We start from the raw sequence: 19,447 nt of genomic DNA on the forward strand, positions 1-19,447 counted from the left end.
AGTTCAGCTATGTCTGATGATGTGGAACTAGAATGGATCCGAATTTGTAAAATGTAGGTGAACTGGAACAGTAACTGAAACTGGGAACATGATGGGTTGATGCCCTGCTAGAAATCTCCCAAATTCTTAATCGGCAGTGTTAGAAACAGCGGTGCCCCACTCAACGATGGAAGCCTACTATGTTTATCCCCACAGTCCGGGTAATAATCCAGTCATCCATATCAGGCTCCTGAAAGGACTCACGATGCCTCTTCCAAGTCTCTCATTCCAGGAGTTTCACCAGGAATTTTCTGACTCCGATTCTGTTTCAAACAAATTTTAAAAATACTCGTGTGTTCCGTTTTGCTTCATCAGCAGTTCATCAGACTGAACTGATTGGAAACAATACAAAGTCTTGACCATACATACATCCCTGGTTGTTGTTGTTGTTGTTAGGTGTCATTATGTTGGTTCCAGCTCATAGCCACCCTATGTACAACAGAACGAAATGCTTGCAGGTCCTGTTCGGTGCCCTCCTCACAACCACTGCTGTGTTTGAACCCATTGTTTTAGCCACTGTGCCAATCCATCTTATTGAGGGTCTTTCTCTTTTTCGATGGTCCTCTACTTTACTAAGCACGATGTCCTATACGGACTGGCCACTCCTGATAACACATCCAAAGTACATGAGATGAATTCCCACCATCTTGCTTTTAAGGAACATTCCTGCTGTACACCTACCAAGACAGATTTGCTTGTTCCCTTGGAGATCTTGTTAAACCACTAACTGCTGGGACTCTCCAGAGTCTCCTGGCTGGGACCCAGTCCTTTGTGTGCTTCATACCTTCCCAGGTGATGTTGATGCTGCTGGCCCAGGGAGCAGCACCCTTTGAGAACCACTGCTCTGAGCCAAAGGGTATTTTCTCACTGCCTTGTTTCCATCCAGATGAAGGAGATGAAGAACATGGGCACTGATCTTTATCTGCAAAGATTGATGCATTGCCTCCACCAGGTGAGATCAGAGCCAGAACATCACCACAAGCCTGCTTGCTCAGGTCAGTGTGCGCATAAACCACTGTCAGCTGACATTCTGGAAAAACCTACATTCCACACATTCCTTCTGGGAAACCATCAGGCACTTCCCTACTATTCTCATTTTCCAGCCTAGTGCACTTTGGAGATTTTCACTCTACTTAGCTCCCACCTTCTGAACTTGCACAGGTGACAGGTGGGTCTTCCCAGCCAGACCATAACTAATGGTGGACCCAAGGTACCTAGCATAGGCCCATCATATGCAGGGCTTGGAACTATTCATTCTGATTCTACCCCTTGCTGAGAATTTGAATTTCTACTCCAGATATACTCAATCAGAATCTGTATTTTAACAAGATCCCTAGGTGATCTTTATGTATAAGAGCATATCCAAACAGACAGGAGACGACAAGTGATGTGGCCAGGGGTGCTTTAGTTGGGGGCTCAGAGATAGCTTTCTGAGTCTGGAGTATGTTAGGCCTGAGTAAGGCCAAAGGGTCAGGCAGGGTAGATCTCAGAGGGCCCCTTAGACCACCACTTTCCACACTTTCATGTGCAAACAGCTGAGAGACTTTGATTCACTAAGTCTGGTGTGGGGCCTGAGATTGGGCATTTCCAACAAGCCCCCAGCTGAGGTTCAAGCTGCCAGTCCAGGGACCACACTCTGAGTAACAAGCCTTAGGCCATGACAAGGAGTTTAGAATTTAAAATTACAGCAAGGAACCATCAAGGAGTTTGAAGCAGGAGTATTAGCAGATCCTACTAAGGTTTCTAAAGAGGATTCTGGAGAGAATTCATGGGAGTCAGGAGTTTAGGGAGAGCTGGGGGCAGCTTGGCCACTGGAGGCAACAGTGGAGGTGGGGACAAGTGGTCGGAGCCAGCATGCATTGGAACTAAGGTTGTCAGGACAGCCTGCAGGACTGGTGTTGAAGAGGAGAGCGAGGGATTTGAAGCAAAGGAGACTCGAACCCATCTATATTGGAGTACCACCCTCCTCCTTCAGAGATGAAGCTAACTAAAAGGCATCATGTACACACAACTTGAGTTCTGGGCCTGCTCACTTGCAGAGGATGCTGGGGAGGATGCTGTCCATCCTAGCACCAGTCCCATCCACTACTGTTCCCTGTTCCTGGGGCTGCTCTTCCATACCTGACCCTACACTTCCCATCTTCTACCCAGTAAAATGAGGTATCACTGAAGACCATGATCCAGGCCAACTGCCCGGCAAAAAGAGCAGGTGGGTCACCTATTTGGTGGCAAAATAATGAGACGAGCAAGTAGAAGACAACATGTGTCGCTGTCTTCACAGGTAGCCCACACCCCTTCTCTGTCACCAGAGGGGTGTACTGCTGCCCTCAATTCGGCACCCACCAGCTGCTCTTGCTGTATTATCTGGTACTTACTACACCAGCTTTACCTCTTTGACCGCTGATTTAATGCTTATTAAAAATATGTTTATTGTATCACAATATTAAAGAGCAAAGTTTCTTAAATGCACATCCTGGAGCTCCCCACCCTCACACTTAACACATTTATTTCCCTTTCTGAGTGCCCGTGGGGCATACACTCTGATATACCCCGTTTATACAGCGTGCAACAAAGGGTCTCCCTAGCACAAACTATATTCTTGACTTGGCTGTGTGTGAAACTGATGGGCATTAACTCACATGGAAGCTTCCGGACTGAATACAAAAGAGCTTGAGGTGCAGTCTGGGGACAGGCGAGAGAAAGGCAGGTGTGAGTCCCACCTGGTCTGGGAGGCTCCGGAGAAAGGCTGAACACAGTGGGACAGTCAGGCCCAGAAGACAAAGGGGAGTGGAGAAAGAGGGAGAAGGGTATGTTAGGCACATGATGGCTTTGGTCCTAAGAGCTCAGGATGTGCCTGGGGAAGACAGCAGTGGACATACAGATGTGGAGGCTGAGAATGACTTGTTTAAGTACTGAAGGCTTCCAGCAATGGTGGGGGATTTCTGCATGTGCGGGGGCGACAGTGCTAGAGCCTTGCAGTCAGGAGAGCTGAGCTGGGATCCCACCATGGGTGCAGATTAAAGAGCTTCGGAGCCCGGGATCCATGCAGATCCACAGCAAGCCTCGTAGAGTGTGTGGACGGGCCCACAGTGAAGGGAGCAGCACAATTCCAAGTCTGTTTTGTCTTCACATAAGAGTGTGACGCTGTGGGTTAATGTGTCAGACTGCAAAGTCGTCTGAATCACAAGGTCAGCGGTTCAAGCTCACCAGTCGCTCCTTGGAAACCCTATACAGGGTTGCTATGAGTCAGAATGGGCACTTAACAACAACAACAGTTAACAAACCCACTTTTATGTTTCTGTGCCATAACAGGGTTTTGTCTGGACACGGTGCACAGTGTTCAATCAAGTGGAGGGTCGACAATTGGTACTGCCGTTCTCCTATTTTGGGGCACATTGGTTACTAATTTCTCACTTCTATTTTTTCTCTTCTCAGGTTATACTGATGTAGTGATTTTTAAAAAATCTCTATTTCAATAGCACATAGCTGCTGGAGCAGCAGGGTGTGTGTGTGGGGGGGGGGGGTGAGGGCAGGGTCTATATACTCTGTCCCACCCATATGCAAGATCCTGCTGTCTAAGGGAGCAGTGCCATGAAGCCCACATGCCCCGTGCTTACCGCTGATGCTAGAAGGTGGAGACGATGATGAGCAGGAGGCTGGGAAGGTGGGGCTCAGAGGGATTAGGTTGACCTGCAATGTATGATACAACAGGTGCTGGAGAAATACCTGAATTGGGCGTCAAAGTGTTCCCTAGATAGAGTGAGTCCCCGGAAACAGGGAGCATGTACAGCTCTCTCTCTGGTAAGCAATGTGTGTTTCACTGAGTGTCAGACTGCCCAATATGCAAGGTAAACATGAGCTTACTTGTGCTTACTAAATCCGTGGTGAACCATTTCTTATTTTTCACATTAAAGTTTCTCCTTCTAAGTATGGCTGGCATGTCTCTTTCCCAAAGTCTCAACACCTTCCACAGAAAGTCTCCTTTCAAAGGTACAATCCCTGACAGGGATATAATACCCAGTAAGGTAAGCACAGGCTTACCTGTGCTTAGGTACTAATTTGTGGTAAACCTATGTGAAATTGTTCACTACAGATTAGTAAGTAAGCACAAGTAAGCCTGTGCTTACCTTGCTTATTGGATAATCTGTCTCTGGTTATGTTCTTCTAACCCATCACCCAGAGCACAGCAGGTGGGAGGAGGAGTGTGTTGGCTGCCAATGGCAAACACTGGCAATAGTGTGGCTCCTGGTGTCTTCAGATCCAAACTCTGGCTCCACTGTCCACAGGGGAAGGATTTGGGGACAAGAAGTCTTGACATTGTCTGTCTTGTCACTCATTAGGTCAGCCCCAGTGGACTCCATGGGCAGCAGAGGGAGACCTCTCAGAGCTGTCTTTCTGGGTGTGTGTGGCTGAGTGAGTAGTCAGCTGTGGATTCTAAGAAGACGTGGCAATGTGCGACACTTTCCCTAGCAAGTGTGCTTCACTCAGCCAGTGAGTCTGGAAGGGTCCTGCAGACCTGGGGTGGGGAGGAGACGAGAGGGGAGTCGAGGAGAACGTATACTGGGATGTCTCACTTCCAGGAAGCTTTGCAAAGTTGACCAGGACTCTTCTTTGGTGATTTGTCATTTTTTGTAATATTTTCTCTCTTTAAATTACTGCCTGTTAGTTTGTCATATTTTTAAATACCAGCAGGGTCACTGGAAGTAGGCAGGTTTCAGCAGTTTTTAGGCAAACTAGGAAGAAAGGCCTGGGGATTTGAAATTTGCCAATGAAGCCCGCTGGGTCACAACGGACTATTGGCAGACACAGTGCTGGAAGATGAGCCCCTGGGTTGGAAGACACTCAAAATACTCAGTGGCCATAACCAACCATTGTGAAGATGGAAAAGAATCAAGCAGCATTTTGTCGTGTTGTACGGCATTGTCCTGAGTCAGGACTGACTTGGTGGCAACTAACAACAACAATGACAACTTCTTCAAAAGACAGTATTTTAAAAGTTTGTATGTTGTTGTTTTCTATGTCCTTTAGGACTTCTCATGCTGATTTCCTCTTCTATTACTACTTGATTAAGGTTAGCAAGGAGCTCTGGTAGTGTAGTGGTTACGAGTTGGGCTGCTAACCTTAAGGTCAGCAGTTTGAAACTACCAGCGGTTCCATGGGAGAGAGATGAAGCTTTCTGCTCCCATAAAGATTTACAGCCTCGGAAACCCTGTACAGGGTATGGTCGCTATGAGTCAGAACTGACTCCACGGCATATAACCACCACCACCACCAAGAAGGTTGGAGGTTCAAACCTCCAGTTGTTCTTTGGAAACCCTTTACAGGATCTCTGTGAGTTATAACCTACTCAACAGCACACAGCAACACAATGATTGTTTTAGAAAGCCCATTATAGGATACTCCTTCACTATGATGAGTTGTTGTTGTTGTTGTTAAGTACCATCGAGTCGATTCTGACCCATAGCGACCCTGTATAGGGTTTCCAAGGAGCAGCTGGTGAGCTTGAACCACCAGTTCATATGACTTTGTAGTCTGACGCATTAGCCCACAGCGCCACACTAGGACTCCTCTGAGTAGAACAACTTAATTCGACTTATAAGTGCTGTTGAATCAGTTCTGACTCATAGTGACACTGTATAGGGTTTCTGAGGAGCAGCTGGGGGGTTTGAACTGCCAGCCTTATGGTTTGCAGCCCAGTGCTGGTCCTACAGCCGCACACCAGGAGTCTAAGAGGCTAGAATACTGTCATGGAGAGATCTAATAGTTTCTTATCAACACACCAGAATAACTGTCTCTTTTATGTACCCCCTGACACCTGTGATGTGAAGACCACCCTGCAGTGTCACGGCCCACTGTCCATATTCAAGGAAGGCTCAAAGCCCGGCCCCGGATATTGTGAGCACCAATAGCTCTCAACTGATTGTGGGTTTAAGCCACCACTGCTTTGCACAGTGAGCTGCTCATCTTATTTCCAAAATTTCAGGCAGTTCAAGCCCCCAGGGAAGATCCTGGCCCTGTGGAAACGGCTGTCCAGCCTCGAGTTTTCTGAAGAACCCCTGCTTGGAAGGTCCCATTGTGACATGTGACAGTGGTTTACATTGTTGGTTGCACATGACATTTGCACTTCTTTGGATTCTTCTGAGGAGTGATGTGTGTGATAGAAACAGAAACAAGGTCATAGCGCCCTACCATATTGTGTTTAGAGTGACTTGACTTGCTAGGGGCACTTTTCCTGGGCTGAGCACTTGTGAGGAAAGTCTAAAACCTCACTGGTCCAGGAAAACAGAGAAGGTGACTTCTGCCTGCCTTAGGGGAGGGAAGAAGATGGGGAGAGAACCTTCAAAGTTCAAGGGCAAAAGCAGTGAAGAAAGATGTTCATGATCAATTAAGCGTCCTGTCTAGATGGTGAAGGCCACTTTGTAAAGAACATGCACTACAGGCTAGGTACCGATGTTCTCTTATCCCATTGTTACATCACCCCAGGAGGTTTCATTTCCATTTGATGGATGGAGAAATTGTAGCACAGAGAGGTTAAGTAACTAGTCCAAGGTCACAGAGCCTGTAAAGGACAGAGTTGGAACTTAATGGGTATCTGGCTCCACAGCCTATGTGCTTAGAGGCTGGATTATGCTATCTCACCTTCAGTCCCAGCTCAGAGCTTCCCCATGCGGCTCTAGAGCCCTGTCCATACACCAATCCCTTCTCCTTGGGGCTGGAGCTCCATGGCCGTCTGACCCTACGGTACCGATGAGGGGTTAGTACCGAATTCTACCGGATTGCACTTCCTTTCCAAGTTCTGGTCTTAATTGGCTAAATGGAGGGCAGCCATGGTCTACATCTGTGTCCATGCTGGGGTCAGTTGGCTCAGGACTGACCCTTGCTCACAAGACACCTTCTGTGAGGACAAAGGTATGTGGTTGTACTTTTACTGAGATGGCCTCATTGGCTGCTGGGAAGGTCCTATGGCCTGCTTTTCTCCTTCCAGGGTGCCCCCAAGTGCGGCTCCCCCAGTCTTTCATCTCAGCGTGGGCTCTGGGTTGGCTGACACTCAGCTCCTCTCCTCTGTCTTGAATCCTCCATGAGTTCAACACCGTGTTCTTGGAAAGGGTTCTAGGAGCTGGAGGCTAGGTTCACGCAGAGGGTGCACCATGGTGGGTGGGGCAGGAAGGCAGCCCTCAGGAGGGGGCAGTGTGAGGGGAAAGGAGGGAGAAAAAAGCTGTGGATCTGAGAAGCCCACTACTACATATCCATGAGGGTTGGCCAAAGAACACCCAGTGGAGGGGTCCTTCCTTCACAAGCTCAAATTCCCCTCGAGTTCCTCTTCAGCCCCACCTTTGTATTCCCTCCATTTGTTCCCCAGCCTTCCCGGGGTCATACCTAACTGAAGCCCTGAAGAAACCCAGTGTCCCTCAGGGTGGGAAATCATTCTCACCTCCTCCAACCTCAGCCATCGCTCTGGTTTATTCAGCTCGTCCTTTCAGATGAGCCCCTTCTTTCTCCAGTGCACCCCAATGGTTGCCACCCCTAAGGTGACCAGCCGCTCAAAAAAAGCTCCTGCTGGTCTTTCACCTTCCTTGCAACTCAGCCATGCCCCCTGGGCTGACCCTGCCCACAGGCCTCACATAGTGTAGGACTGAGGCTCTAGAAAGCAGATCTTCCTCGTACACAATTTGCCCTGTTGTCAGAGTTTACTTTGCTTCATTCCCATGCTTGACACACATTCAAAATGTGTGTCCATGAGCCTCCTCCTATAAATACAGACCTAGTGAATGGCGAGGAGGACACAATTTGGTCACTTGTGCCTTCTACAACTTAATGTGAAGGAGTGTACAGAATCAGCTCTTTGCTACCAGATGGGTCTTATCAGCAGAATCGAGGGGATGAAGGATGAGATGCGAAGGGGTGCTTCGAGCTGGGGTCGGGGTCTCTGGATGGGCAGGCCCCTGTGGGCGGAAGAATGGGGATATTTAAAGAACAGCAAGGAGGTTCCCAGAAAAAGCATTTATTCTAAATGCCTGTTTCACTGCCCAGAATAAAAACTGCCAAAAGGGAGTGATAGAAAAACAAGTAGGGATCCAAGGCATACTCAGGGTGGCTTCGTAACGTCCCAGTATCTCTGTCACCTGGTTGGTAACCAATATCCACAGGTAGCACATTCACTGAGATGACACACACACACACACACACACACACACACACACACAGAGCACACACAACCTTGTCCCTACAGCAAGTCCAAAGGAAAATATGGCAACACCCAGTCAACGACCCCAAATATGTTCCTTTCAAAGCTGCCAACTGAGGAGGCCTCCTGATCAGTTGGATGCAGATCCAGCCCGTTTCCTTTTATTGAAACTTCTACCCTTCTAGAATTTCTCCTTCTCTGCAGGTTAAGGCCACAGAGACATTAATCCCTACTCAAATGAACCTTCAAGGTTCTTCCTTCATTAAAAAAAAACAAACAAAAAGCCTCTGACAATCCCCCAATCCTACCCCCCCGCCCGCCTCTCATGTAGGGAGTATGCACTGGGCAGGAAGGGACAAGGGCTGGCTTCATGGCACCCCGCTTCAGGTTTCCTCACCTGGCCTCCCTCTTGTTGGAAAGCAGAAACGCGACCCCTCCTGCCCTCCTCCTCCTGTTAACCCCTCCCTCCCATGGCTTTCATAAACAACGATTATTTCAGTCCTCCAAGCACAGCTGTCCTGTGAATTGTCCAGTCAGGGCTATGGGGTGGGAGCCAAGGCCTGGAGCCAGAGCTCAGATCTCCAAAAAGAAGCCCGCCCTCCCGCCCTCTCCTCTGCCCGCCTGCTCCCTGGAAGGTGGGAGCTGAGGAGAAGGACCAAGTCTTTGTCTGAGACCAGGGTGACAGGAGCCTGCTGAGGGCAGAGCCCAGCGGCAGGGCGGGGAGCTGAGTTTGCAGACAAGGTTGGAGCTAGAGACACCTGCCTCTCCAGAGCCCTCCCTTCTCTATATCAAAACTAGCTGAGTCAATTCTACCTCAGGGTGAACTGATCCATATCAGAGTAGAACTGTGTTCTAAAGGGTTTTCAATGGCTGACTCTTTAGATCAGCAGGCCTTTCTTCTGAGGTGCCTCTGGATGAACCTGAACCTCCAGTCTCTTGATGAGCAGCTGAGCAACATGAACTGTTGTAGCACCCAAACCCACCTACTGCCAGGACTGGATCTGACTCACGGAGACCCATTGGGACAGAGTAGAATTGCCTAATAGTGTTTCCAAGGTTGTCATCTTATGGAAACTGGCTGCCACATCTTTCTCTTGGGGTGTGGCCAGTGGATTAAAAAAACTGCCAACCTTCCGGTTAGCAGCTGAGCGCTTATCCACTGTACCACCAGGTCTCCTCTTTGCCTGAAACCACACTCTGAGATTAGCTTCAGGATGTTTTTCTAATGAAAGTATGCCGGTACATTTTTGAGGACAGAAATGAAGTTTTACTCATTTAGTTATATAGGAGGTATTTGGGAAACAGAGGAAAGGAAGAAGGAATGAATGAATGACATTTGGTGCCACTTTTAGAAATGGTACTACAAAAAAGGGAATAAAGTTCTGGATGCTTCCTTCAAGGAGAGACACGCGCAGGGAAGTAAAAGCAAAGGGTTCTATCCCATCACTGTGTGCGCACGGCCAGCAAGAGTGGGCAGGGTCCCTGGCAGGTGACCTGGTCCCTTGCCCTCCAAGAGCGTGGTGACTGCATATCATATCACTGCATTTGTGTGATTCTCTCTGAGTTCTTCTCTGCAGACATCTCAAAGCGGAACTGCAGAGACCTCTAGCTCAAGACCTCTAACTCTGAATTTTTTCTCAGCAGTGGAAGCCCCCTTTTGAACAAAATTGTGTGCAGAAGCAAGCACAGGGCGAGATGCTCTTCTTGAATCAGCCCTGAGGAACTACCTCCTCATCCAACGCCTTGGATCAAGTAAAGAAACTGAGGCCCAGAGAAGCTAGCCTGTGTTCTCTGGCTTCATCATGCTCACCTGCAGATGTCTGGTCCTTCCCTTGAGGTTCTACAACAGTAATTGTTGGGTAAAGCCTGGTGTCATAGGTAGTGAGCTTTGGGAACGGCTAGATGAGGGATGAGTCTGAAGGTGAAGAGTGAATTAGTAAAAGAACCAAAGCCAGGTTGTGCTTGGAGTTACACAGGCCAAATTAGATTACAATGGCTCCCAAGAGACCCCTGAAATGAATTTCGGGTACTGAGATCTGGCTATGTTGGACATGATTCCACAGACCAAGATTTTAGCACCTTCTGGTGAAAGGGTAATTGTGTGTGTCTATGTTTTCAAGCCAGGCAAGTTTCCTCACACCACTGGGCCAATAGGTCAAGTCCCCTACAAGAAAGTGATGAGGCACCTCACACTGCCCAGTGACCACCTGGTTCAGATGCCAGGACTCCCCAACAGCTTTCTTTGTGATCCTCCAGGAGATATTTCACAGAAGAAAAAGAGGCAGGACTAATGAGATCTCCACTCCAAGCCCAAAACACTGAACAGCTGTCCAGTAACTCACATTCATTTCCCCTTAGGTCAATTTCTTCCCTTCCCAGGACCTGGCTTTGGGTCGGCAGCTGCAGCTGGCTAGAGTGGGGCTGAGGAGACGGGCCCCACTGCTGGCTCTGGAGGATTTGGACATTCCTCAGGAAACCAGAATGGAATCACCATCCCCTGAGCCACCCTGCAGGACCCCAACGACACTACAGGCACTATCAGGAAAGTCTGGTGTAGGGCTCTAGGGCACACATGAAACCCCAGGCTCTGTGGGAAGCTCAAGAAGTCAAACGGCAAGACAAGTGTCAGTAAGTTGCGCGCTTCCAGAATGCCTCCTGGAAACTGCTTCCTTGGGTATAAAAACCCTTAGAAAATAGACTGGCCACAAAAAAAAAAAAAAAAAAAAATCAGATGTTAACAAGTGTTGGTGAGGATGTGGCAAAATTGGAATTTTAGTGGCAATGTCAAGTTGTGCAGCTGCTGTGGAAAATCATCCAGCAGCTTCTTAAATAGTTAAACATACAGTTACTATATGACTCAGCAATCTCACTTCTAGGTTTACAGCCAAGATAAATGAAGACACATGTCCAATAAAAACTGGTACATATGCGCAGCCCTGTACACAGCGGCACTATTCACAATAGCAAAATGATGCCCATCAATGGAAGAGTGGATAAACAAATTATGGTATACAGGTACATGGAGTACTATGCAACATTAAAGAATAACGAATCTACAAAACACTTCAAAACATGGATCAACCCAGAGGGCAGTCGTTGTAGAGTGCCATCGAGTCATTCCGAGCCATAGCGACCCCATATAAGGTTTCCAAGGAGCAGTTGTTGAGCTTGAACCACCCATCTTGCGGTTCAAACTGACTTTGCAGTCCAGCACATTAACACATAGCACCACACCAGGACTCCAGAGGGCAGGAGGAGGAGTGAAATTAGGGACTCACAAAAAGACAACTATTAGATGAGACCACTACTGTCAAAAGTCAAGAAAAGGTTTACCCACGGCTGTAAGTAGGATAAATCACCTACTAACTTGAGCTAAAGGCAATAAAGGTAGATACTATTACATAGCAATAATAGAAATATCAACAATCTATGAGTGGGCACATAGACATTCAAGCTGAACAGGGGTGGGAAGGAAAATGGGATGACACCCATGAATAGATAGTGGTGTGACAGAGGCTATTTGTACATATATATTTATATGGACTGCAAATATATTAATGAATGTAATAGAACATACAGGGGTCAAAGTTATGAAAACTCAGCTATAGTTCTATAACCAAACACCTTGAGGGGATGGGTCACTGGGCCTGGAGGCTCAAGACTGTAGTCTTGAAGGACACCAAAGTCGATTGGTATAACATAGTCCACTCAGATGATGTATCCTATTTTGATGAGTAGCGACTTAAAAACTTGTGAGCAGCAATTTAAGGTGCATCTACTGGTCTCTCCACATCTGGAGAAAAGAAGAATGAAGAAAATAAAAGATGTAAGAAAACAATGAATCCAAAGAACCAATGGACCACATGAATCCCAGCCTCGAGGACCTTGAGAGCAGAAGAATTAGAGATGACGCCGGCTACCATGGCTGACTGCTCTGAGAGGGATCAGAGTAGGAAGTCCTGGAGAGAGAGGGAGAAAATGTGGAACAAAACTCAAAATCATTAAAAATACCAGATTTACTAGTCTGATAAAGACTGGTGGGCTTCTGAGACCAAAGCTTTCAGGAACCCTTCAAGCCTGGCACAGAGCTCATCCTATAAGGTGAACAGTAATGCCAAGGACTGGTGAACTCCTGAGAATAATCAGCCACAGGAAGTCAAAACGGCAGCATTTGCCCAGGGATAAAAGTTTGAACCGCAAGATCTGTAGTTCAAGCTCACCAACTGCTCTTCTTATACAGGGTTGCTATGGGTCGGAACCAACTCGATGGCACTTAACAGCAACAACAAAGCTCAGAAGGCAGAAGGGATAGGCAAGAAGAAAGAAGGGAAATGGTAAACAGAGAGGAAATGGGAAGAGTGCTGTTACACCATGAGCATTGTAATCAATGCCACAGAACAAAATGTGTATGAATGGTTGAATGGAAAACCAATTTGTTCTGTCAACTTTCACCCTCACCCAAACCATAATTTTAAAAAAGTAAAGAAAGGCAAGGGAGAAGGGGGTCAGAACGGGTCATTCAATACCAGCACCTTCCCATTGTAACTCTAGCTGTGACCACCTTCCTGCTTTACGCACCTCCAGCCCCTTCAGTCTGGACTTCCCTCCCCTGGCATTTACAACAGCAAGTACAACGACAAAGAGTGTACACTGATGTTCATAACAGCATAGCAGCATCACTCATAACAGCCAAAAAGTATGAATGTCCACCAATGGACCAATGGTAAGAGGAAGTATGGCACATCCATGCAAGCTTGGCAACAACAAAGGAAAGGAGTCTAGGCACATGCTACGGCATGGGTGAATCCTGAAAACATTAGGCTGGCTAAGTAAGAGAAAACAGTCCTAAAAGATCATATATTGTCTGGCTCCATTTCTATGAATGATCCAGAACAGGCAAATCTGTAGAAACAGAATGTAGATTAGTAATTGCCTAGGGTTAGACGGGATCAGGGAGATTTTGGTGGGGGTGTGGGATAATTCAGAGGAGTGAGGTTTCTTTTTGGGATGATGGAAATGTTCGAAAATTGATTTAGGTGAGGGATGCATAACTCTGTGGCTATCCTAAAAACTACTGAATTGTACAATTCAAAGTGTTATTGCATACTGTATAAATTACCTCTTAATAAAGATCCTAATAAAACTGCTACTAAAAACACACAAACTCTTAGCAAAGTTCCTGTTAGGTGGGTTCTGCTTTATAGAGTAGACTCTGGTGGACTTCCCCAGGGCTTAGGGAAAGCACAGTTAACAGGAGCGGGGGTCACTGTTACCTCTCTGGTGGCCTCCACCAGCAGTTATACAAATACCAAAGGGCCAGCCTGTTATCTCCAGAAATGACAAACTTGCCAGCCATATCGCATAGCCAGCAATGTATATGCACACACGTGTGTATATACAAGTCTGAATTTTCCTGAAGGCCAAATCCAATGATATGACATCATTTGGGTGAGTCATGTGGACATTTGTATCTGGCTTGTATCTAATTAAAAAAGCAAACATAGATTGTGTATCATATATAAGAACCCATTGTGCCTGGTTGATTCTAACCCCATACTATTAGGCAATTTTTAAAGTTAGGAGTCTCACTATTGCTTCAGTCTGTCCAACGGGAAGAATCAAGGACGGATGAACATCACTCCCCAGGGTTCCTGCCCTTGGAGAAGAAGGCAGGCTTTGATAGAATCAGCTTTCCTGTTCTGGGCTCCTTGAGGACACCAGCCAAGCTGCCACTGGGGAGCAGCTCATACCCTGATGGAGAAGTTTATCCCTCACTAGCTGGCCTCCTCATGGAGAAAGGTGGAGGATGACAATGAGACCGAAGGAGGCCCACCGTGGCTACTTCCCTTCCCAAGCAAGGCCCAGAATCATTGGGGGCTTGAAAAGGACAAAGGGAGCTGGGCACAAGAAAGCAAAGTTTCCTCTTTTTCTAAACACAGGCCTTAAATGTACAGAGGAGTCCTGGCATGGCATTGTGGGAATAAGCACTACACTGCAAGATCAGTTTGAACCACAAAGTTGGCAGTTCAAACTCACCAGTCACTCCTTGGAAATCCTATGCAGGGTCACTATGAGTGGGAACCAACTCGACAGCCCTTAACAACAATAACAACAATAACAAATGTACAGAGTAAAAATTAAGTTATGCAGTGATTATGAAAATCATCCACTGAAGATAAACTTTCCCTTTAAAGAAACTGCTCATCCCCACCCCCCACTCCCACCCATTGCAGTTTTAACAGTATTCACATGCATCAAGCAATGACATATCAAATGTATGGTATCAAGAGTCAGCTCATCGCCCCAGCCCCTTGAGCTATATATAGTCTTTTTTTCCTTTTGCTAAATTGTGAGAAGCCCAGCAAGTGAAAAATCAACACAACTAACAAGGCACACACAACACACAAAGGATGGGAAAAAAAATCCTTCCTTCGTGGAAGTTACTATGAGGCCGGTGGCTCCAGGAAGGAAAAACACAATCTCTGACTAATATGAAGGAGACTCCAAATTGCTCTTGGCAGAAATCTCTCAACCCCAGTTTCCCCTCCCTCTATTCATCTCCACAGTTCCCAGCCCAAGGAAAATAAACCGAACAGCTCTCTCCCTGGCCCAACCTGTAGGGCTGTACGGCCAAGCAAGGGCTGAGCAAACAAACAGCCCCCACACAATTATACACCTGTGTCACTGCTATAAACACGGGGCAGGCCAGCTGGGCACTCGCCACTCTTGTCAAGCAGATCATCTCAATATTAGGAGAAAAAATGCTTTATTCTGGCACTACTGGATCAAAATGGAACGCAACATGATCTTGTGGCCTCAAACCTAGAAGATTCAAAAAAGAGAGAGGAAGAAAAACTGTTTCCCTTGCAAGAATTGATGTCAGCTCTGGAGAAGGCAGGTCCAAGAGTATCACTCAGATGGACACTAGCTTCCAGGCAAGATTTATCAGTCCGTCACTCTTACAGAAGTGATAGTTACTTTTAGAGTGGCTACCTTATACCTACCAGCGATTCTGCAGGAGAAAGATGAGGCTTTCTGCTCCCGTAAAGATTTAAGCCTCGGAAACCCTGTGCAGGGTCACTATGAGTCGGAATAGACTCTACGGTACTTAACAACAACAACAACCTTATACCTATTAAGGAGCTCTGGTAGCGTAGTGGTTACGAATCGGGCTACTAGCCTCAAGGTTGGCAGTTCGAAACTACCAGCAGTTCCATGGGAGAAAGATGAGGCATTCTGCTCCTGTAAAGATTTACAGCCTTGGAAACCCTGTGCATGGTTGCTATGGGTCGGAACCGACTCCACGGTACTTAACAACAAGAAAACCTTACACCTATTTACACCATTCAAGATGGACGGAGAGTTAATAGGCCAAACATCCTGGGATATTTATGGCTGCTCTGTCTCAAAGGTCTACCTGACACTATTTTACTAGAAAGATATGTCAGACCATCTAAAGCCAGGATAGACAGGAGTATCAGGAGATGGAACTGGAAATGGAGATGTGTCCCTACAGGTCAAAAACCTGGGTTCCAGTCCTGAGACAGGGACCACGTTTCTTATCAGTCAAATTAGGGGTTTAGAGCTACAACTTGAGCACTGCAGATGCAAGAAATGCTGAGAAACATGGTGGGTGCACCGTGAGTGTGCTGCCCTGGGACAATTCTCAGTCCAGGAGGGGCTGGTTATTTTGGATGCTGCATGGGGCTCCTCTTGTCATCTCCAGCTGTGATGTACCCAAACTCAAAGCTCACCTCTGAACCGCAATCCTAGACTCAAAGGACCTCACAGACACTTAATGAAAGTTGGTTATGCTGAGTGTATGCCGCAGCATCCCCTCTGGCCAGGACTGAGTCTGTGCAGCCATAGCAGGGGGACAGCACATGAATCCACCTTCACTGCAGAATGCTTCCTAACCTCCTCTCCTCCCAGCTAAATGCCAACCTTCCTCTTTCTCCTCCTTATTAGCAATGCTTCTGTAGCTCAAATACTCAACTATAAAATGTACTGTTACTATTGCGGTTGCTGTTGACAGAGGCCACAGATCAGGTCTAATTTCACTTGTTGATGTCTGCCTTGAACTTGGTGACAGAGCCTGGAAGTGTACAATAGACCATACAATAGCTGTTGATTGAATGAATGAATGAATGGTGAGAAATTAAGATACAGATAAGTTCATATTTTGTGTGACACATACTATTTTGTATTGTACTCAGATGTAATCATATCAGGATGATTCTATCTCTTTAAATAAAGTGTAAACTTCTAGAAAATGTGTAGTTTGAGACCCTGGTCTACTTAACTTCATTGAGTATGTTTCCTCATCCACATAACTGGGCCAATGGTTTATATGCCAATAGCTTACATGGGTTTGAGGGGAGAATGTATGCCAAGCACAGTGTCTGGCACAGAGCAGGTATTCTGTCCCTTGTCCACTCGCTCTTCCCCTCTCTTGCTTATCTCCCAGCACTGGCACAGAGCAAGACAAGCCTCAGGCCCTGTGGTCTTCAGGCCTTTGCTTTTTTGTCCTTCTTCCTTCAAGGCCCTACCTCAATGCCATCTCATTTTTGGCCACGCTTTCCTTGGCCTCTCTGGGCCCCAAAAGTCTCAAAGCTGCTATTCCAGCAGTCTTAATTTCCTTCACTGCTGGGCATGTCTCATTGAGACAACTCTGCTGGATGTCCCTTGGTGTTGAAGCCAGACCTGAGTCCTTTCTGTACCTCCCTGCAGGGCTTCGAAGGTGCCCAAACCAAACCAATCAATCAAATAAACGTTAAAGTTACTGCTGTGGAGTAGATTCTGACTCAGCAACCCCATAGGGCAGAACAGAGCAACTCCATAGGGTTTCTGAGGCTGTGAATCTTTATGGTAACAGACAGCCTCATCTTTTACCCTCCAAGTGGCTGGTGGGTTTGATCCAAATCTACCAGTTTCATGATGATCTGGAAGTCAAATTGGTGGCCACAGAGCCTGTGGAGGACACCCATCTGTGGTTCTGTGTCATAAGCTCAGAGTTCTGCTGCTGCTGTGATCCTGGGGAGCTCACCTTGCCCCCTCACCTGTACAGGGGGGATGATGGGGGCCCTGGCCATAGCCTTAGACTCAAGTGAAGTGGTTTGGGAGAGTTGAGGACACACCACAGCCAGAAAAGTACAGGTAGACCAAGGTGCTTTTTGGAAAGGGGAATTTCTCCTTCCCATCAGTCCAGCTAGGGCGTTTAGGGAAGAGGGTGGCACTGGGCAACTTTCCAGTCCTGAGGACTCAGTCAGAGAAGGTCCTTGAGCCCCTAAGCCCCAGGAGGTTTTAACTGGTTAAGGTATGGGGGGTGAAGATGAAACTTGAACCTGGCAGGGCCTCCAGCCCCACTCTTCCTCTCTCCCCAAATCGTCTATGTGAATCAGAGAAAACGACCTGATTATTTCTACCACTTCCTTAACGTTTTCAACAATCTGCATTCAGAGGGGTTGGAAGAGGTATGTCAATGACCGACCGTGGGAACACGCAGAGCACCTACTAGGGGCTACAGCAGAGAGCAGTGTCCCCTGCTTACCCCAACACTGCCGCCCAAGCAGAGTCCACAGAAGCCCCCGGAGCCCTCACCACCGGCACAAAGAAAACTACATGGGCACTAGATCCTTCAAGCGGGGGATGGTGGAGGGGGCTCCTTCCAGGATCCTTCGCGGGTCAACCCGACGGCCGCTCTGCCCCCATGCAGGGAACCTGCGTTCTGGGTGGTGACGCCAGCTTGTGCGGGTCCCTGTCCCAGCCCCTTACTCCCCTCAGAACTGCCTCCAGAGGCTCCCAAACCCCAATTTGACCAAACCGCCTAGGAGAGAGTTTAGTTTTCACTGCTCCACTCACCCCAAATTGTGAGCGCAGCTCTGACCACCTTCGAAACCTGGGGACCCCGATTGGACTCCTCCAGTTCCCGAACCATTTCTGCTCCCCTCCCACCCCTGGTTCCGGCCCTCATCCTCGGCACCAAGTAGCCAAGGCTTTTTGAATGCCCCCCATCACTCCCCGCCAAAGTTTTGCATCCGACCCTCAGGAGGTCCAAGCCTGGCTGGGGAGAGGCAATTTAAACTAACAAGGTAAGCCACGACTACCTTTCCGAGTCCCCTTTTACACTTATTTCGCTACCTCCTTCCCCGCTCCCCCCCCCGCCAAAAAAAAAAAAGCCTGACCGCTCGGGCCAACGACCTCGGAAAGCGACCAGAGGGGCTTCCTTCGAAGTTTAAGGTACTCTTTGTCCTTTCCTCTGGAGGTTGCGGGCACGCGCCCCTGCCTCCTCTCAGGGACCCCAGCACGCACGGCGGGCGCTGGGAGCAAGGTGGGTTTGGAGCTGCAGACGCATCCCGAGTGTCGCGGGGAGCGCAGTCCAGACCCACCCCGCGGTCCGACGAGGTGCCACCCGGAGCCCGAAGGTCCCCTCTGAGCGGAGCCTAAACTCCCTCTCGGCTCTGGGTGAGGGGACACAGCTGTCTGGCGCGCTTCGCAGGCGCTCCCGGAAGGGTTGCCTTCCAGCCCCCTGGCGGTCGTCGAAGCGGACCAGAGCCCCGTTCTCCGCCGAGCCCACCGCATACCCACCTGGCTGCGCCGGGGACGCCACGCTCTTGCCGAGCCGTGTCCTGCGCTCCTCCAGGGTCCCGGGACTGGAGTCCACGCGGCCGCGCTGCTCGAAGGAGCGGGCTGGCTGGCGGGCGGGCATCGATTCGCGCTGGGCGAGTTAAGCCATTCCAGGAGTGGTTTCGCGTGCACTCCCTCCCCTCCCGCCAACCAGAAGTATTTGGCAGGCAGCCCCTGGCGTCCACCTGTACTGTGAAGCGCGGGACAAGGACCAATCTCACCAGCCGCGCTTTTTCACTTTATAACACGCAAATTCAGCTCTTTTGAAAAGCAGAACTGAAAGCAACGGTGGTGGAGGATTTTTCCTTCTTTCTCTTCTCCTGGGTCTCTCCGTTTTCCACCCCCTTTCTTCTAATATTTCATAAAATGCTTTATTTACATGCTTTTCTCAATTTAGGGGAGGTTTTTTTTTTTACTAGTATTGTTTTATCCAATTCTGCATGTCTTTTATTTTTTTTTACAGGCAATTTTACTTTCATTTGCCTGAAACCCGAACCCAATAAAATTACTAGAATTACATGTTTTCTCCTTTAAGGGTCGTGAGTGTGACGTAACCAAATCAAATACGGAACATCAATAATTTAGGTGTCAATAAAA

General features: G+C 48.0%; 1 protein-coding gene across 1 annotated transcript in view; it reads right to left on the reverse strand.

Annotated features, from left to right (window-relative positions):
• Nucleotides 1-19,149, reverse strand: part of ZBTB7C (zinc finger and BTB domain containing 7C) — a 104,954-nt gene extending 85,805 nt beyond the window's left edge. Inside the window, exon 1 of the mRNA XM_006835116.1 lies at nt 18,812-19,149. The gene's annotated coding sequence lies outside the window, so the exon portion shown is untranslated. The remainder of the gene's footprint in view (nt 1-18,811) is intronic.
• Nucleotides 19,150-19,447: the final 298 nt, after the last annotated feature.

The sequence above is a fragment of the Chrysochloris asiatica genome, unplaced genomic scaffold, assembly GCF_000296735.1.
Source record: "Chrysochloris asiatica unplaced genomic scaffold, ChrAsi1.0 scaffold00015, whole genome shotgun sequence".
Taxonomy (NCBI): Eukaryota; Metazoa; Chordata; class Mammalia; order Afrosoricida; family Chrysochloridae; genus Chrysochloris; species Chrysochloris asiatica.